Here is a 12,466-nt window from a genome sequence, read left to right on the forward strand (position 1 = left end):
ACTTTTCAACCCAGAATTGTTTAACTACCTTTACAGTATCTGAACTGCAGATAAGTTCACATTTTTAGTGAGCTGATAGGGTTCAGAGCATGCCACCCCAACGTATGCCACACCAGCATAGGACTATTTTGAGCTGAAGGCTGAGCTTTCTACCCTCACCTTATCTACCTGTAAACAGAACATAAATTCCCCCTTGTGAAAGTGCCTCCTCTTCCCATACCTGAAAGAGGATAACAACCTTATCATCAGAGACGAGATGGCACCAAGAGTCTACATGAACAAACCTTATTAACTAGCCCTTATCTTGCATTATGTTCCCCATATATTTGCCTTCCCATAATTTGCCACCCCTAGAAGCTCAAAGTCCTTTTCTTTTTTTTTCTTTTTTTGTCACTTCTCTACAAAATTATTGTTCTTTGCTAAGATGCTATATAAGCCCAAGTTCGAACCACTGCTTTGAGTTACTCATCACTTAGTATTCCCATGTGTGTGCATTATACACATGTTAATAAGCTTCGGTTTGTTTTCTCTTGTTAATCTGTCTTTCACCGTCTAATCTGCATGGCCTCAGTCACTGAACCTAAGACGGGTAGAGGAAAATGATTTATTTCTCTCCTACAGAATTGAACTTAAGAGTTTATGATATATGCCCTTGGGCATGTGGTGCAACTCTACCACAAACAGTCCCATGCTTAACTGCTGATGTATCTGAGACATCTTCCCAGTTACCAAGAATTTATGACAGGCAGAATGAAAGAGGCAGAGGGGAGTGAACCATGTACATCCCACTGAGTCCCAGCTCTTTTATTTATCAAAACCTTAAAACTACAAAACACCTCTTACTGGGAAGGAAGGCTGAAGGTAAGAGGGGAGATTGGAAGCTTCAGCTTCTCTCAAGTGCCCACACCAAGTATGTCTGTCTAGATGTCTAACTTCATCCAGGGCAGAAATTCATCTCTCTAGTGGCCAGAAACAATCCCACACACTACACACACACACACACACACACACACACACACACACACACACACACACAGTTTCCTCTGGGCATTTGATGACTACCTCAAGAGATGATAAAGCAGGCCCCTCCGCAGGGGATATGTATCAGATATATCAGGAGTTTGGCATACATTGCTTTCTTAATATCCTCAGGTCAACAGCATAAGACATTATAATCACTCCCATTTTACAGATAGGAAACCTGAGGCTTAAGGCCAAAATCACATGGCTAGCAAATGGTAGAACTAATGGTAAAACCAGGTCTATATGACACATGCTTCCAACCACTGCCCTCTTCATGTTGCCTACAATGCATGACAAGGATGCCTATAATTTTGCCAAAGAAGATATGAGCATAATTTCCATGTAAAATCCTTCCCACCTGTCTACATCCAGTTTAGTGGATTAATCAAACTGAAAGAAAAGTAAAGCTAAGAAAAATGTTTTATAGAAACCCTAAAAATTGAGATTCTTTTCAAATATTTCACGAAGATGACTCATCCCACACTCTTCCTGTAACAAGTTCTCTGGCTCTTTATTGAGCCTAGTTTCCCTTTGCTGAGGTTACATTTCATTACTGCAGAATTCCTTAAAAATAAAAACATCAAACATCAAAGCAGAAGTTGTCTGACCTATTTTTGATGATCATTGGAAACAATGAGGTTTCTATGCATTTCCCTCGCCTTTATGCTCTTTCTTTGTGATTACTACCATCTTTTGTAATTCATTATACCCCAAGGCAATTACTGCATTTTGGGAAATGCACAGCATTAAAAGGAATTTCCATGCAGGGTTACAGAAACTGAATGCCACATTTCTGAGTAAAGCACCCTTCCTTAGGGCATTGTGGATTAGCCTTTCCATGCCAATAGGGTGGGATGGAGACAGTTTCTTTAGCAGTCCCACAGTGTATTGAAAAGTCCATGAACACAAAAAAAAAAAAAAAAAAAAAGTCCATGAACATAATTTTTCTTTTTGGACAAGTCCATTGGTGACTGCCCAGGACAAGTTACATCCTATGGATCTCTCTCCCTAAACCCAGCTGTTGCTCATTTAGCCACTTAGCTGAGGATGCCAGCCTTTCATGGAGATAGAAATTAAACATGTATCAATCTGAAATCTTTCTGTGATTATGGGTTGTACCCACCTCTAACCAGTACATATCAGAGCTCTGGTCTGACACCTTGGACTTTCAAGTGTAGGCATTTGAGCCAACTGCCACCATCTAAAACCTACATCATCCAACGTAACACAGACCCTTCTCAACCAATGTTGTACTTCAGCATATATAGCCTGAAATTTCATGAGCTTTGTTGAAATAGTGAAAATTAGAGATTTTTTGTCTTATTTTATTTAACTTAATACTTCCAAGAATTGGATCATAATGAGATTTCTACAGCTTTCTTTTTTTTTTTTAAGATTTTATTTATTTATTTGACAGACAGAGACATAGCGAGAGAGGGAACACAAGCAGGGGGAGTGGGAGAGGGAGAAGCAGGCTTCCCACAGAGCAGGGAGCCCAATGCAGGGCTCGATCCCAGGACGCTGGGTTCATGACCTGAGCCAAAGGCATTTGCTTAACGACTGAGTCTCCCAGGCACCCTCTACAGCTTTTTTTTTAACCAAATTCTTAATTAGCTGAAGAGCCAAGATGTGTGGCATTTATTTCAATATTATGTTAAATCTATAATAAATGCTTAATATAAAAGAAGACAAAAGGGATCTTTAACACCATTCAAAGCTTTTCTAAAGAGAAATAAGAAAGTGTGTGGCTGGGGCGCCTGGGTGGCTCAGTTGTTAGGCGTCTGCCTTCGGCTCGGGTCATGATCCCAGGGCCCTGGGATCGAGTCCCACATTGGGCTCCCTGCTCGGCAGGAAGCCTCCTTCTCGCTCTCCCACTCCCCCTGCTTGTGTTTCTGCTCTCGCTATCTCTTTCTCTGTCAAATAAATAAATAAAATCTTTAAAAAAAAAAAAAAAAAAAGAAAGAAAGTGTGTGGTAGAGGAGAAAAGCAGGCAGGCCTGGAAGATACTCACCCCAGAGGAGAACTCTTCAAATTCAGCGGTGTAAGAGCAGATATGTTGAAGTCACAAACAAGTACTAAATAAGTAAGGAGCCTAACTAATTCCCCCTGTCTGGCAATAAACAAGTTGCCAAATCTTCCAGAACCTTAATTTTCTCATCTTGTTAAGATAAAGTTTACAGTGTCTTCTTCAGAGAGCTGTTGAGATGGATACATGAGGTCACATAGGTCAAAGTGCTCTGTGAACTGAAGGGTCCCTACAAGAGAAGTACCACACTGTCAGGAGGACAGAACATAATGCAACTCTGTTCTTAATCCTGCTCAGCAAACTGGTTAGAGAAAACCATGTCATTCTTTCCCCTTTCTTCAGCTTCTTGTCTCCCTCTAAACCCTTACCATATGTGTGTGTGTGGCGGGGGGGGGGGGGGGGGGGGGGGTTGCTCTGCTTCTCAACAGTATTTGTCTCATAACTCAGCTACTGACACTATTGTTTGCATGATAACACTCAATTTTGACTATTCTGAACTAGTGTATCTACCATCAGTGACCTGTACTCTTCTGTGAACTTCCACCAAAGTTCAAAGAAGTGAATTGGCTTTTTTAAAAGAAGCTCTACAGTACAGTTATTTCTAACTAAGGAGCTAATAGCAGTTTCTCCTTTGTGGCAGAGAAAATCTTTATCAATTTACCAAAAGATTTGTTTGAGTCTCCTTTTCTATATGAGTGAAAGAAAAGTCTACATGTTATACTAGGTACTGAAAATAAACTCCTCAACAAAAACAGTCACGGTCCCTACCCTTGTGAGGCTTGCAGCCAAGTAGTAAATAATAAGAGTAATGAGAATATTAAAAGCAACAGCTAACACTGATCGAAAGCATACTGTGTGCCAGGGATGGTTCCAAGCAGTTCAAATGTATTATCTTATTTAATCCTTGAATAAGTTGTCTTTACTCATTGTCTCTGGATCTTCACCTCCTCTTCTTTCTTGAAATGACACAATTTAGACTTTTGTTCCCACAATTCATTGAAATCACTGTGCTCAGGGTCACTAACTTTCACCAAGTTGCCAAATCCAATTGAGCCCTTCTCAGTCCTCATCTTGTTCAACCTCTCGGATAGATCTGACAAAGTTGACCTCTCCCTCTGTCTTGAAATATTTCCTATACTTGCCTTCCTGAATACCACTCTCCTGCTTTCCTCTTATCTTATAGGGCAGCTCCTCTTCCATCTCCTTTGCTAGTTCTTCTTCATCGCCCTGATGTCTTGATGTGGGAGTGTATCAGGCCTCAGCTTTCAGACCTTTTCTTACTTCTGGCCTCATACCTTCCTAGGTGATCTATTTGCCTTTGGTAATTTTAAACACCTTCCACATACCAATCACTCCAGCTTCATTTGTGTCCCCTGAACAGTAGACTGCCTATGTAGCTATTCAACTTGTATCAGTTTGCTAGGGCTGCCATAACAAAATAGCATAGACTGGGTGGTTTCAACAACAGAAATTTATTTTCTCAGACAGTTATGGAGGCTAGAAGTCCAAGGGGTCAGCAGTATTGGTTTCTTCTAACGCCTTGCTCCTTGGCTCCCCCCTTCTTCCCATTGCCTTCCCTCTGTGCATGTCTGTGTCCTAATTTCCTCTTCTTATAAGAAACCGCTTGTATTGGATTAGGACCCACCCATTTTACCTTAATTACCTCTTTAAAGACCCTGTCTCCAAATAAAGTCACATTTTGAGGAACTGGGGTAGGGACTTTACCATATGAATTTGGGAGGATATAATTCAGCTCATAACAAAACCAGGTACTCAACTTCTCCACTCCAGTGAATAATGGGAATCTCAGACTTAACATGGCCAAGACTGATCTTTATATCCCATTCCACCCTCACCCCACTGCACCTTCCAAAAACCTGGCTTTTCTCTCAGTGCTCTCCATCTTCATTCAGTTTCTATTCAATGTCCCTTCCTATCTAATGTATACTCTTAATTACTCTCTAGGCCCACATCATGCTACATCTTTATATATTTATTGTCTCTCTCCTACTAAAATGTAAGCAGGACAGGGATTTTGTTCTGTCCCTTGCCTTATATCAGCATTAGGAATGGTGGACTGATACACAGTAGTTCCTTAATAACTATGTGCTGAATGAGTAAACATAATTACCACAACTCTATTATATAGGTAGGTTATCGTTTCCATTTAATAGGTAAAGAAATAAAAACTCGGAGAAAATATGTAACGTCCCTTGGTCATAGAGCTAGTAAGGAATAGAGCTAGGGTTCGGAACCAGTTAATCTGAATCCAGATTGCTGATAAGCAGTAACATTCCAGTGTGGCAAATGCTATTTCTAGAGAAGCACAGAGTGTACTGGAGCCCTTAGGAGGGGTACCTAACTCAGGAGTTTATAAAAGGAGACAACTGGTATAAAAGCAATATGGAAGAAAGTCCCACATATGCAGGTTAGGTAAGATCCTAAACCAGGTTGGTGCTCAGTAATTAGTCAAGTGAATGAGTAAAATAAATAAATAATTATTATATAAACCCAGACAAATCAGAGCATACAATCATGGAAGAAGACTGTAGTACTCAGCACTCTATTTATTCATGAAGCCATTAAATTTAAAGAGAAGAAGGAAGAAGTGACTACCACAACAACCAGCCACAGCTCCCAAGCCTATAATGAAGCTGTCAGAATGGACCATATGAGGCCAAATATATTATGATACCAGTATTGGTCAACAAGGTCACAACAATAATTAAGATCTCGTTCTAACTTCGTCAGGGCCTTGGGGAAATGGTAAACTTAGCAGAAACTTGAAATGTGTAGCAGACCTCAAAGATTCTGCAAGGAAGTTTATAGCTCCCTAGTGGACGCAATCAAAGCCAAGTCTTTCATAATCCGCAACAGAAAAGCAACAGGAATATTCACCTGCATGCGTAGAGAGATGGTTCTCTAAAACCAAAATGAAAACTTTAAATAACCATGTCACTTAAACTTAAACCACTTTTATTTCGCCAAGGAGAGCCCATTTCAGTATTCATCATGCTAATGTGACAATAAAAACCCATCTCTGACATTAAATATAATATTTAGTAAAATTCCAAGAGTTAATGAAGATATGGATGGCTAGGAAAGTTGAGAAATTAACTTCTGAGGTGTGCTTCTTTCTGAAATAATGCTATCTAGAATCTGGATTCTTATTTAGGGCACTGATTGCCCCCAGAGTTTAAGTTACCTAGCCTTTGGATCCTATCACCAGTCCATGCTGAAGTGTTAAAATGTTATTTATAGGCATTGTAGCCTATAGGAGCTGGAAAGGCTGCAAGTGTTATGGCCAAGTCCATATAAGTACTTTAAGAAAAAGAAAGCATGGCACCAAGTGTGCCAAATGATACCACCCCAAATCCAGTCTGAGAAAAATTCTTAATTGAAAAACATGCTATTGGAAGATAATCAGACTCCCTTTGTATATTCCAAATTTATGAATTTGAGCCATTAGCAGTGTGCATTAGACCCACTGATAGTGCTGGGAAGACTAAAAAATATACTTATAGAACAATGTTTGTCAAATTCTATGTAAAACCCTATGGGAATATTGACTAGAACTAGACTGAATTTATAGATTAATTTGAGAGGCACTATTACCTTTAGGCTACTGAATCCAACATCCATGATCACAGTATGTCTCTCTATTTACTTTTTCTAGTTACATATCCTAGAGCAGAATTTCTCAACCTTAGCAATATTGACATTTAGGGCCAGATAATTCTTTGTTGCCCTGTGCAGTGTAGGGTGTTTAGCAGTGTCCCTGGCCTCTATCCATCTGATAACAATAGCATCCCCTGCCCAGATGTGACAATCCAAAATGTCTCCAGACAGGGGCACCTGAGTGGCTCAGTGGGTTAAATGTCTGCCTTCGGCTTAGGTTGTGATCCCAGAGTCCTGGGATTGAACCCCACATCGAGCCCACATTGGGCTCCCTGCTCAACGGGGAGTCTGCTTCTCCCTCTGCCTGCTGATCCCCCTGTTCATGCTCTATCTGTCTCACGTTCTCTCTCAAATAAATCAAAAAAATCTTTAATAAATAAATAAATAAAATGTCTCTAGACATTGCCAAATGTCCCCTAGGGGCAAAATCATCTTCTGTTGGGAACCACTGTCCTAAAGAAACCTTTAAACATATTATCAAGCAGGCATGGGCCAATGTATTTATTGCAGCACTGTTTGTAATAGCAAAACATTAGAAATAACTGAGTTGTCCATTAGTAAGGGTATGGATCAATAAAATTTGGTTTATCCCTGCAATAATATTTTATTAAGCAGCAAGACATAAAATAGAAGAACTAGATCTATCTATAATGTGAATAATCTAAAAAAATAAAGGTGAATAAAAAAAGTTACATAAGACTAATAAAATATAATACCATTTATACACACTTTAAGTACTTAAAACAATTCAGTACTTAAAATCACTCTAAATATCCAAACAATACTTTAAATTGGTAAAAATTTAAAAATTCACATGGGAATGATTTCCATAAATTTCAGGATAGTTGAAGAGACAAAGAATGGAAATGCGGTAGGGCTTTAGCTTTAGTTTTCTCAATTTTATTTCTTTAAAAACAAAAGTAATATGAAAAAACTATGGCAAATATATATGCTTTGGGTCTGGATGGTAGACTTATGAGTGAGTATCTGTTATATTATTCTCTGTACAATTCTACACACCTGAACTATTTCACATTAAAAATATAAAATTTATAAATCTATGAGCTATCTTTTGAAGGACTGCCTAAATTGGAAAGCTTATACTTTCTCAAGAGTAATTTGTTTTCAAGTATTTCATTAGACTTTTTAAACAGTTTCTGAATTTCCCTCAACACTCATTTGTAAATGAGAGCTAAATATTTGTTTCAAGTCTGTATTATTCATCAGTCACTAATGCAAATCCCGCAAGATTCCCTCATAGATTAGATGCTAGATCTCCCAAAGGAGCCTTTAAACTACCCAAATATAAAACACTCGTAATTGAGCTTACTAACATTAGAAGGTACAAACTTTGACAGAGTATTTAGTATTTAAATTATACCAGGTAGTGTGCTGGATCCTTATTTTGGAATGCTTCCGTTGGCAGTGAAGACCATCTCTATCCCTGGAATTAAGGGAACTGGAGACACTGGCTAATTTACAAATCAGTTTTGCAATTCCTTTTTATAGAGTGCTACAGTTTTACAAATGCCCTTTTCTAACTTCAACAAACACAATGAATTCACAGCTATTATTAGAACTTGGTCCTTCATCTTTTCATAGGACCTATTAATTTTCATTTTTTTTTATGAAATAGCTTTCTAAAGAAAAGTTTTAAAAGGAAAAAACTGTATTGTCACACACTGAGATTGACAATCCCTAAAAAGTCTGCAGCTATATTTAAGTCAAAGGTCAGTTCAGATGGAAGTTTCAACTTATTTTTCAATTCCTGCTCTTTTAAAAGGCCATGTGACTTAAAAAGCTATTCCTTTCATACAGGAAGAAAATGGATGGTCCCAAATGATGAAAGTAGGTGATAATAATCATAATTATGATAAAAGCACCATCAATGTGCTCTCCAGGAAGATATTTTATATGACATCAAGAGCTTGGTACAAGAAATGAAAAGAGAAAAAAATGTGCTGGTACTGCCAGTGTTCAGGCATTTAAAGCCAATCATGTCACTGATACAAAATAGCATGTTAACAGGTGTCAAATTCAGAAATCAGTAAGAATCTCCCCCCCTTTACTTTAATGGTACAAATTGAATACGTGTACCAAATTCTAGCAACAAGAGTTGTATTCCTTTCTAATCAATAGGTGCTTTAGTTAGTAATGTTAGGTTTTTTTTTCAAGATATGTAAATTATTTTCCAATTTGAGTTGTTTACTTATCTGTGCTTGGGTGAATCTTCTCTACTTAACATCCAGAGAACACAATGTAGAATGTTTTTGAATTTATGACTCCTAATAAATATAAAAGAGACATTTTTAACAACCATATTTAAGAGATTTTGAAGAAATTACCACAGGGAGCAACTCCTTCACGGCCAAAGACCCTGTGGAGTGGCTCTCACTATAGGTCATCTGAAACACACGAACACCTTGAACGTGGCCTCAAACTGATCCCACTGGAGAGAGTCAAACAGTGTCTCTGGCTGAGGACTCTCCATGCTCATTGTGCTTTACCGAAAACAGGGAGATTAAATAGAAGCTTACCAACTGAATGTTGAGAACTCCAGCCATTTTCCTTTGCTTGGTTCCCAAAATGCTAATATTCAGGCTAATATTCTCTGAATTTGATTCTCTGAGGAGTCTAAACTGCCCAAGGGAAGAGACCTAAAAATACTAACAGTGGAGATAAGAAGGAGAAGCTTACCAGCTTCAAATAATGATTATGCTCATGGATATGTATGTTCCTCTTTTCCAAAACATATAATCACAGTGGAGACATAGAGTGAAACATGAACAAATAAAACGCAATGCTCAATAGTAAATGAAGTCAATTGGCTGATAAAGTCAACTGTTAATTACATAAGTTTGGAGAAAGGAGAGGTATGAGGTCCAGAGCAGCTTCATGGAAGGCTTCACAGATGAGTGGAATTGGATCAGACCTTCTAAGAGGAGTAGGAGTTTAGCAGGTAACAAGAGGAGCAGGCACACCAGGTGGAGATAAAAAGTGAGCAAAAATTACAGGTCAAAAACTTAACAGGTGTGTTCAGGACAGAGCGAGCAGACAAATTGCTTGGAAAATGTAGACGATAGAACTGAAAACAAAAATGGGAGCAATGTTTCAGGGTCTAGAACTATCACTTGCATACTGTAGATACTCAAAGAGTTTCTAAATGAAAGGCGTGAATGCCAAATCTGAGCAGGAAAGTGATTTGATCAGTTGCAGTTTTAGAATGACTTAAAACAGTCCTTTGGTGAAGAAAGAGAGACCAGGAGTAGTTCCCCAGTTTTCCAGGCATAAGAATTTAGTACCTGAAGTGAAATGGCAGCAGTGTGACATGGACAGAAAGAAACAGAAGAGAGAGTTAATTCTAAGAAATAAATTGATAGAATTTGGTTAAATAAAAAAGAATAAGAAAAATGTTCATTAAAATTAATGTCAAGGATAAGAAGAGAGGTTCTCATTCCCAGATGTTTTGCCTCTCCCATCTCCCTCCCATCTCACAGACTGTTGATAAAAAAGGAATGGATTTAAACAAATAAAGACAATATTATACTTTGTAATTTTGGGTTGGCTGGGGGAAGCTTTGAGCTCTGTCTGCACAGAGCTGCACTTACTATTAATGCATTTTAAGAGACAAAAGGTATCCTACGGCATCTCTGAAAATTCTTCCCTTCCTGATTTCCGGGCAAAGGAATTTATATGCGGATGATTTCCCTTGAGCATTCTTTCTTTCTAGTGATGAAAATTCAGTCAGTGGTCTCAGTCAAAGCAGACTTTCCCCAAGGCCACACACATCCAGCCTGCCAGTCTGAACTGCCACCAACCATTCTCTCCCTACCTCCTAGTTATTTCCTCTAAATAAATTACAACAGGAAGGGAGAGAACAGTACTTGGGCAGAAAGCTTCACGATGTAAATACCACTTACAGCTGACAATGTTGTTTTGCATATGTGCATCTGCCCCAAATTAGAAATACTTGTGAATGGAATACCACAAATGTCTTTGAAGTTCATTACCATTGAGAGTTAGGCACTGAGGGGGCCTTTTCCTTGTTTACATAGCATGTTAAGGTCTCACAGAGACTAAGGGAAGTGGAGTAACCACTCTGGTTTACATTATAAGATGGTTCACAGAGATGAAAAGACTGTGTGCAGAGAGTCATACTGCCTCTGTTATTACCACCAGGACAGATACGGGAAACAGAAAATCAAGTTAATCTGTCAGAACCATGGGTTATGTATATGAAGATAACTTCATGTTCTTGGGAAGGTTCAAATTCGCTAAGGACGTGATGATCCCCTATTCCAAATCTATGACCTATTCCAAATCTATGGTTTTATAAGGTTTTATAAGGTTTTGCCACATTTTCCTCTCTCTTCCTCTCCTTGTAAGAGTGTAATAGTGCCTATGTTTATTTAATGAACCATTTTCTTACATGTAGTATAAAACCTGAACCTATAATTGGGAGAATCTCAAAGGAGAAGGAGTCTAGGAGAGAATGACCAACTCATGTGTCAGATAAGGTGGCAAATAACAAATTAAAAGACGCTCAAAAATGACGTGTTTTAAATGGCACCCAGGTCAAAGAAAACAGTGTATGGGTGACATTGTGTTTAATGTGTTAATAAGTGTACAAACCACAGAACCACAGCAGAGAGCACATGGAGAAAAAGTCATGAGATCAACATAGGTGGATACAAAGGGATTTTGTACATGCTCCTGCCTGTGTTTAGATCCACCATCTTTCTTCTGTTTACAGTGGGGCTTGGAGACAACACATTTTGAAATGAATTTGTAGTAATGACTGACTTTTAGGTTTCTTCAGTCCAATATCATCTTTAAGACCTTTCACTCTAGTTTTTATGCTCTGCCTTTTAAATCTGTCTGTGGCTCCCTACTGAGCCCCTTTAGTGACCAATTTTATCTGAGCAAATAGAAAATTCTGTAATTTAGTAGAAAGTCTCCTCCACTTGAAAGCATAGCAAAATTGTTCCTCAGAACTCCCAGGTACATTTTCCTAGCTCAGAAAGTTGCCTTAAATACAGTTGTGGGGGCATCTGAGTGGTTCAGTTGGTTAAGCGTCTACCTTAGCTCCAGGTCATGACCCCAGGGTCCTGGGATCAAGACCCACATTGGGCTCCCTGCTCAGCAGGGAGTCTACTTCTCCCTCTACCCCTCCACCCCTGCTTGTACTCTCTCTCTCTCTGTGTCAAATAAATAAATAAAATCTTTAAAAAATAATAAAAAATAAAAATAAATTTAAAAAAATACAATGTGTGTTTCCCTTGAGGGTTTGGCAGAAGTTGACAAAGAAAGTCTTCTTAGGACTCCTTTTCTGTCTTAAACTTTTTTCCACCAAGCTACCCAGAAAGGCAGGTAAAAACTAATAAGCATCCTTAAGGTATTTATATGAAGCTCCAAGTAGAGCATAATTAAAAACCTTTGAGGTTTATTTTTATTTTATCATAAAAATTCAACTCAGTTTTTCTCTCTAGTCATTAATGTGTTTTCATCACCGATATTCTCAATCGGTAGATGTGAGGATTGGCATAGACCTCTAGAGAGACAAAGCAAAACTGGATGTCTGTGGTGGCATGGCGGCAGCAGAGAGGAGCAAGAAGCGGGAACAGAAAGAAATGAATGGCGTGAGAATCCATCCAGAGACAACCATGGGGAGAAGTGGATAATATTCAGGTAACTCATACTTGTATGAAAAGTTTATAATAAAGCCTGATTTATGGTAGC

Source organism: Halichoerus grypus, chromosome 4 (assembly GCF_964656455.1).
Source record: "Halichoerus grypus chromosome 4, mHalGry1.hap1.1, whole genome shotgun sequence".
Taxonomy (NCBI): domain Eukaryota; kingdom Metazoa; phylum Chordata; class Mammalia; order Carnivora; family Phocidae; genus Halichoerus; species Halichoerus grypus.